This window comes from Numida meleagris, chromosome 2, assembly GCF_002078875.1.
Source record: "Numida meleagris isolate 19003 breed g44 Domestic line chromosome 2, NumMel1.0, whole genome shotgun sequence".
Classification (NCBI taxonomy): Eukaryota; Metazoa; Chordata; class Aves; order Galliformes; family Numididae; genus Numida; species Numida meleagris.
The window spans coordinates 14,764,260-14,772,225 of NC_034410.1; positions in this window are offsets into that span (position 1 = coordinate 14,764,260).

Genomic DNA, 7,966 nt, shown 5'->3' on the forward strand with positions numbered 1-7,966 from the left:
CCCCGGACCCGGACGGCGAGTCCGCCCGCGGCGCCCCCGAGTGGCGGCTCACCCCGCGGAGCTCGGGGCCCGGCGGAGAGAGGAGAGGGGGCGCCAGCTGTTCCCATTCCAGATGGGATGGAGCATAACGCACGCTGAGCTTCATAAGCGAGTGTAATGTCTCTGCCCGCGTTTTGGTGGAGACGTGTTTAATGAATAAACAACGACGCGAAACCCTTTCTTCATGATGAAAGGCGCAGCTGAAATGAAAGCGGGTTGCACGCCCCATGCTGATGGCAATGCCACGGGGCCTGCAGCAGGTAATGTCTGCTGCCCTTCCTGCCACTCTGCACTGGCGCTCATGGGTGGGATGCCAAAGTCATGCAACACCGTGGTGCCAGAAGTGTCATTACAGCCTTTTTTCCATCATGGTTATATAAAAAAAAAATTGCACTCCTGCCCAACACCCATGGACTGGGATGCTCTGTGTGGCTCAGGGGACTCTGAGGCCGCTGGCACCTCCAGGATGGAGCAAATGGCTGCTTCCCACCAGCACAGTCCTCTGTCCCTCTGACATCGGCTTTGGAAAAGCAGTGACTAGAAGGGGAAGCAGGAAGTGATGGTATCACCAGCCCAGGGCTGCCCTTGTACAGATCTGGGGCTCCTTCGTGTCCAGGTCCCAAACACAACATGCCCCATCATTAACATCTCTTTGCTAATCTGCTTTTCTACTTTCTCATCTCATTACTTTATATAAGCCTTGATTTCTGCAGTATCTGCGCACCCACCGTTCCCCATTTATGGTCAAAGCCATCGGGCAGTGTGTAGATAACAAATCAATAGCAAAAATTACAGTCTTCATATGAAATGTTCCGCACACCTTTCAAGATGTGCTCTATCCAGGATGCAGTGCCCCGTGACAGGCATTCCTCCCCTGAAAGAGAAAGGAGGAAACGTGCAGTCTGAAGCTGAGATAACTCAGGTTTACTTTGGCAGGGAGGAACAGGCTGGATCTCAGCTAATGAGAGCTGATGCCATCACAAACTATAATGGTTTTACTGTGAGTCTTGTCGTTTGCATATGTGTAAGATAGACACGCTTGTGCTGCACCACAGCCTTTGCGCTCATGTTATACATAGCTGTGCTCCACCACAAAGTAATTTTTTAATTCTTGCTTCTGTTTAGATATTACAAAAATACCGGGATCAGCCAAGAGGTATCTCCCGCTCTGGCACTGCTGTCAGACACTCATTTGCAAACATACAAAAATATCATTCATTATAATTTATAATCATTACAGCAACATGTGCGAGTCTGCAGTTATCGTTTCTCCTCTCCTTCCCGCTGGTGACAAGTGCATTTAGCAGATCCCATTTGTTACATGCGATACCGACAGACTGGAAATGGCTTTTATTCGTGGAGCCACATTACTGCACTAAGTAACATGAGAGACTCCTGAATGTCATAAACATCCTGTCCGGGGAGTGCAGGCAGACTGGCCAGGAGGCAATGTGCTTGAAATCAGTTTTCAGCAGCAAATTTCATTGACAGCTGTCAAGTCAGAATTGTGAGCTACAATTTACTGTGAAAAACGGGTGAATGGTGTGTGCTGCAGGCAGACCTGGGGCACTGTGGGGACAGGGAAGGGATCACTCCCCAGCCTTGTACCCCCCAACTTACATTCCTTGGAGGATGCATGGGTGAAGCCATGCTGCCAAGGTCTGACTGGTCTGCTGTGCAAGAATCACCTGGGGTCCTCCATCAGGCCACAGCACAAACAAAATCATTCCACTCTTGCAGTGCTAATTTGCTTTTGTTTCAGAGGTGAGAGCTTAACAGGGCCAGACTGGCTTTCAAGAAAGGGACAGGAGACAGATCCAGCACGTTCTGCAGCCAGAAGGAATGTGGGTTAATAACTGCAGCGAGGAGAGCGTCAGGAGCCCGAGGCCACAGCTCCAGCAGCTGTGGGAAGGCAGTTCTGAGGGTCCATTTTGTAGGGACCATGTGGCCCCACGGGCACAGGGCCCCCACACGGCCCCCCAGGCACAGCAAAGCTCTGTGAGACCAGCCCAGAGAACCAGCCCTTGGCACCTCAGAGAAAGGCACAACCTTGGGAAGTGTCTCACAGGAGTGCGTTCCCTTCTGCATCTGCTTAAAACTGAAACAGACACAAAGTTTTGTTTCTAGGAAGATAAAATTCCCAACCAAAAGAAGAGATCCATCCAAAGAGGCTTTGCAGGCCACTCATATGCCGTTTTGGTCCTTTAACTTCATCTTGCAGGCCAGCAGCTGCCAGGTTTCTGTCAGGAGGGCTTCTGAAAGGCGCTCCTTAGAGTCCGCTTTGAACAAGCACCCAAGGTCCTGAACCACTCCAAATCCAGAGCAGGCTGGCAGCTGCTCAATGTGGGGCCTGCTGCCCTATTTGAGAAGCACGTCCAGGAGGAGGCCAGCAGGCCTCCACCAGCATTGCGCAAGCCATGCACAAGTTCCCCTTGCATCGCCAGCTGCAGAAATCCCCCAATGAAATCCCACATCCACCACCATCTCTGGAAGCCCCATGTGCTCAAGAGACCCAACACAGGCTCGAGAGGATGACTGGCACAAAGATTTTAGGTCTTTCCTAGATCTGGAAGGAACACAAAGACAAGCCAAGGCAGAGGCCGAGCTGGCAGCACTTGCTTGAGCACATTTCTTTGAATGAGAGCAAAGCTCCTCTCTGACTCTGGGAAACTGACTCCAGAAAAATCCTCCTTCCTCTGTGTTGCTTCTCTCATTATTGCCTCTCTTTTTCACATGAATCAGCATCAGCACCTGTCCCTGATGCTGCCTGTCACAGATCTGCCACCACAGCAGCATGCCTGCACAACTGACAGAACTGGGGAGAAACCTCAGCTCACAGGTGCTCCTGGTTTAAGCAGCCACTCCTAGAGGAACGTTTTGCAGTGAGTGAGGAGTAATTCCTTCACCTGGCAGCTTTGAACATTATCATGGATTTCCCGCCTTTCTGTAAACCTGCCTGGCATGCTGGCAACTCGCCACCATTTCCCCAAATATTTGGACGTAACCTTTCAGTCTGCCTCTATCAAACAAAAACTTTATTAACATAACAGTGTCTGCTTGTTTGAACAGTTCCACTAGCTCCTTCTTCCCTTAAAAAAAGAAGTAAAAAAAAGTGGAGTTTCAAAAACTACATTCAACTGTTCAACTTTACTGAGGGCATCACAGCAGCCCTGTCCTGGGGGAACTCGGGGAGCTCAGCATTTGCACACTGGGATATTTACATGAACACCAGCACTTGCCAGTGCTGCCACATAACAGTGACTTCTCCAGCAAAGAAAGATCACTACTACATTTCAGCCCTTTCAAGCTGGTGACAAGTGATGTTCACATTCCCTATCCATTCTGTTTTGCACCTTGCAGTTATGCTTTGGCTGAGAAATTCTCATTTGGAAATGGGACTGTTTAAGCATCTTTGGAGCAGCATTAATCAGAGCAGTATTTTTTGTTAACCATTCAATGCCAGCCATTCCAGTTATTTTACTAACATTTGGGATGTGATACACACAAGCTAATTCTACTGAATTGCCTTTACTTATGCTGATTATTGCCTTTAAAAAATAATTAAGGCTTAAACTAGCGTAGCTATGCTCAGCATAAAGCCCAGGGGGCAGGGAATGTAATATGACTCAGTGTAATGTCTTTGGTTTCCCACTTCTGGGGCCATCCATGGATTTACTGAACCACGCAGCATGTCAGGAGCTGAGGCTGTGCAGAGCCCGGAGCTTGGCTTGTTCCCCAGCCCTCCCGGTGACAGACAGGCTGCCGAGCAGGTTCCCGCAGGTGGAAAACTCCCAGGCAGCTTGATCCCCCGTAAGTGGGGCAGTTCAAAGGGGCAGATGGAGGCCTGCTCGCTTTCAGAGCAATTAGCGCGTCCCCAGTGAAACCGGGTTACCTGCAAACTGCAGGAGGGGAGCTGCTTTTGGAGATGGCCAACGATACCTGTTCACATGAAACAAACAGGGAGCGAGGCTGGTGTGTGCCTCAGAGGATTCGAGCCCATATCACCCAGCCAGCCCCACTCTGCATCCCCCACATATAGCACAGGAGAAGGAGACGTTTCTTAAGGGGCTCAGAAAGGAAAGCATTGCTGAGATGCTCATCGGTTCACTTTTTTTTTTTTTTTTTTTCCATTTAAAAGTAATCCTTCCCTCCCCCCAGCTGAGCTACTCCTCCCAATCAATAGGACGGTTTGCATTTATCCTCCTGGAGGCATCGCTGCCAGGACCAGGGCCAGAGCGATCCAATCGACAGAAGGAAGCTGGAGTGAGGCTGGAAAAGAAGCAGCAGAGAGATTCCCCCGGGGAGAAATGCAAAACACTGGAGAGAGGCAACAATTATTGTAATTGAAGGTAATGAGGCCGAGGCGCCAGCTCCAGCTCTGCTTAACATCATTCAATACAAACCGAGACACACATGAAGGAGACAGCCTGAGCCCGGCCCTGCCACTGCCTGCAGCCCATATCCAGCCCTGCCCTTTGCCATAGCCTCGGCTCAGTCTCATCTCCCGGCTGTTGCCCCTTGCCCACTGCAGCACAGATGCTCTAGAACATGGGTCTCTGTTATGTTGATAGCTGAGCTGCAACCAGACTTGTTGCATTTGGGAAAATCACTCTGGATCGAACTGGTCCTGGAGCTACAGAGTCTTCCTTTCTGTCAGACTTTGTGTCTGGGTATCCTCAGTGTGTTTATCCCCACTGGGCACTGAAAGCCGCATGCTGAGCACCAAATCGCTCTGCCAAAGATGCAGAGCAGGAAGGCTGTGGCATGGCAGCAAACCCTTCCCCAGCCCATCAGCCCTTCTCAGGGGCTGACTCAGCCCGGCTCCTTCCCCCTCCAGCCCCTCTCTGCAGTCTTCCTGGGTGCAGGGAAGGGCCTGGGGAGATGGCTTCTGCTGCACTGCAGCTTTCCTCTGCTTGTGCTGGTATTCCTACATCTCTAACACTGCACCTGGCCTGCACGTTTGCTGCTGATCACAGCAGAACTCACACCAGCTTTTAGTAGGGGCTCTAAAGGAAAAACAACTGCATTCCCCGTTTGACTCCCCATGCGCAGCATTACTCTCAGCTCCAGCAACACGGGGATGCTCAGCAAGCTGCCGGCAGCGGGCTGGGCTTTTTGAATCCTCCTTTAGATTACTCTGCCGGGGTGACACCGTGGCCCGGGCTCCGGCAGGAGGCAGGGCTGCAGCCGCGCCGGGGCGAGCGGCGGATTCCGGCCCCGAGTCCCGGCCCGACCGCGGGCGCCTCTTGCCCCCTGCTGGCCGAGCGGCCCCGGCAGCCGCTGCGGGGGAGCAGCGCGGCCCCAATGGTGCGGAGGCTGAAGGGCACTCGCGTTACCGTAACAGCCGGAGCAGTGCAGCGCCGGGGGTATGCCGGGGCTGGGATCCGCTCCGGCCCCAGCGTGAGTTAACGTCCAGCATTCAGCCATCACCTCGTGAAGCATCCCCGTCAAGGTGTTACGTGTCAGAATCCATAAACTGTACCCCAAAAGCCAAGCACCGCCTATCAGATTGAGTTATCAGGTGTCTGATGAGAAGGTATGGCAAATATTAGGAATTCTCTTTAGATCTCCAGCATGAGAAAGCATAAGTTATGTCCTAACACAACTCAGCTCAGGAGAGGAGAGTTATCTGTGGAGTCACGACATGGCCCAAAAGCCTGAAAATTGAACGTGATGGGAATTCGGCAGAATAAACAGCTTAAGTGGCATCACTTGCAGAAAGGTATGGTTTGGAATTAGGGCAGCTGGCAAGCAGTCATGCACCACAGCTGCTCCAAAAGTAATGAATCCTATTTTATTATGTTGGTCTGCAATGTCAGAGGCAGATATTGGTGATATGGCAGTAGAAGTTGAACACTCCCACCAATAACCCATTACATGTTGTTGCTGTGTGACAGATAGCAGCAGAGGGGCAGTCTGACAGAATGGTGTCTGACATGGAAGTGTGGATGGAGCAAAGGTGTGTTACTGAATTCCTCCATGTGGAAAAAATGACAAAAACTGACATCCACTATAGCTAATGGTGGTGACTATGTTGAAAAATAGTGTTTTGTAGCTGAGAATTTGCTCTATCAAACAGTGTTGTTGTGCTCTTTGTATCTGTTGTAGTTTCCATGGAAATAAATAAGAGGCATTATTTTCGGAGTGACAAGTCAAACCACAGCGTATTTTGGAAAAAAGAGCCAACTGCCTTGTAAAGGAAGCCCCTCGGCTCATGTTCTCACTGCAGGAGAGACAGCTCGTGAGGTCCATGAGGCCCGGTATCTGGCAGCCCCTGGGAGCACTCTCATCCCACAGCCAGAGCCCGGGCCACGCTGCTGAGGGGCTGCGTGAGGCCTCCTCTGCTCCCGTAGATAAATGTCAGCAGCCTCTCCACGACTGCAGCTCTAAAAGCTTTTGATCCAGATAAAGGCTCTCTCCAGCGATGTTCCTCAGTGTTAGTCAATATTTATTGCTTAATCTCTATTTTCTGAGCCACATATTTCAGAGCCAAAAGCCAGAAACAAGGCAGTCAACGGCAGATGGGAAATCTATACACATCACAACGGAGTGGAGTCTCGGCTCCTTTGGGAGGCAGAACCTGGCCTGCGGCACCCAGCTCCTGCTCTGGGGGCATTTGCCAGGGAGGTCAGGAGTGGCCATACCCTCTGCTTTCTGCCAGCCTTTGAGGGATTGTGCTCCCATCCCCATCACCCACAGGGCACTCAGGGAGGGGTTTGGCAAGGCCCTGGTGAGGGTAACCGCAGGCAGAGGGGAAGGAGGCCCAGCTCCTGTCAGTGTCATCCCGAGGTGCCACAGGCGTTTGTCTACAGGAGCGCAGTGAGATCAAAGGCAGCAGAAGGAATGGGTGGAAGGACACAGAGCCTTGGCAGAATGTGACACCATGTGGAACAGAAACTCAGCTCCATCACAGCCCAGATACGAGAGGCAGTGAGGGGACAGGGAAAGGAGATGAGGGAGCACGTCATCCTGGGAGAGTGGTGATGGTTGGTTCTGACATTTTCCTAACCACTAAAGAGAAGAGTGCAGGCCACATCAGTGTTACACAGGACTAAAAGCAAAGTTAAGAAGCCACAGGGTAAGAAAGGAAAAAAATCTATTAGAGAGTGTCCAAAGGATGACTACAAAGATGTTGATGAGTCCAGAGAACAAGACATCTGAGGAGTGGCTGAGGGTCCCGGGTTTGCTCAGCCCAGAGCAGAGGAGCTGAAGGGAGGCCTCATGGCGGCTGCAGCTCCTCACAGGGCATGGAGGGGCAGCGCTGAGCTCTGCTCTCTGTGACAGTGACAGGGATCCAGGGAATGGCATGGAGGTGTGTCAGGGGAGGGGCAGGTGGGGGTTAGGGAATGGATCTGCATCAGAGAGCAGTGGACATGGAACAGGCTGCCCAGGACAGTGGACAACACACTCAGATGTATGGTCTGATTTTTGGGTGGTCCTGTGGAGCTGGGTGATGAACTCCATGATCCTCGTGGGTCCCTTCCAACTTGGGATATTCTATGATTCTGTGAAAGTAGTTCTGACCATTCCCAGAGCATTCCCTATAATGTAGGGCAAGACATTGTATTTACACCTGAGACAAGAAGATAGCAAAGAGAAGATGGCCCAAGATGCTGAAAAAGGTGAAACAGAGTGAAAGCAGGCCAAAATGGAGAGGAACCTTTGCAGCCCGGGGAAGGAACCATGAGAAATGGGCCACCAGAGCAGAAAGCAGTAAGTGGATCCAAAGGAAAGTCTGGTGTTGAGGGAATGCAGCACAGCACCATGCTGCCAGGAAAAAGGGGTGCGGTGACGAAGGCTGAGGACATGCTGACGGACAGACACTAGCATTGCCAAGCATCCAGACATGAGAAATCATTCCTGCTGTCTGCTCTTGGGAACCTGGCTGGGGCTGCAGCTGTGCTGTGAGGAACTGGGACCTCAGGGC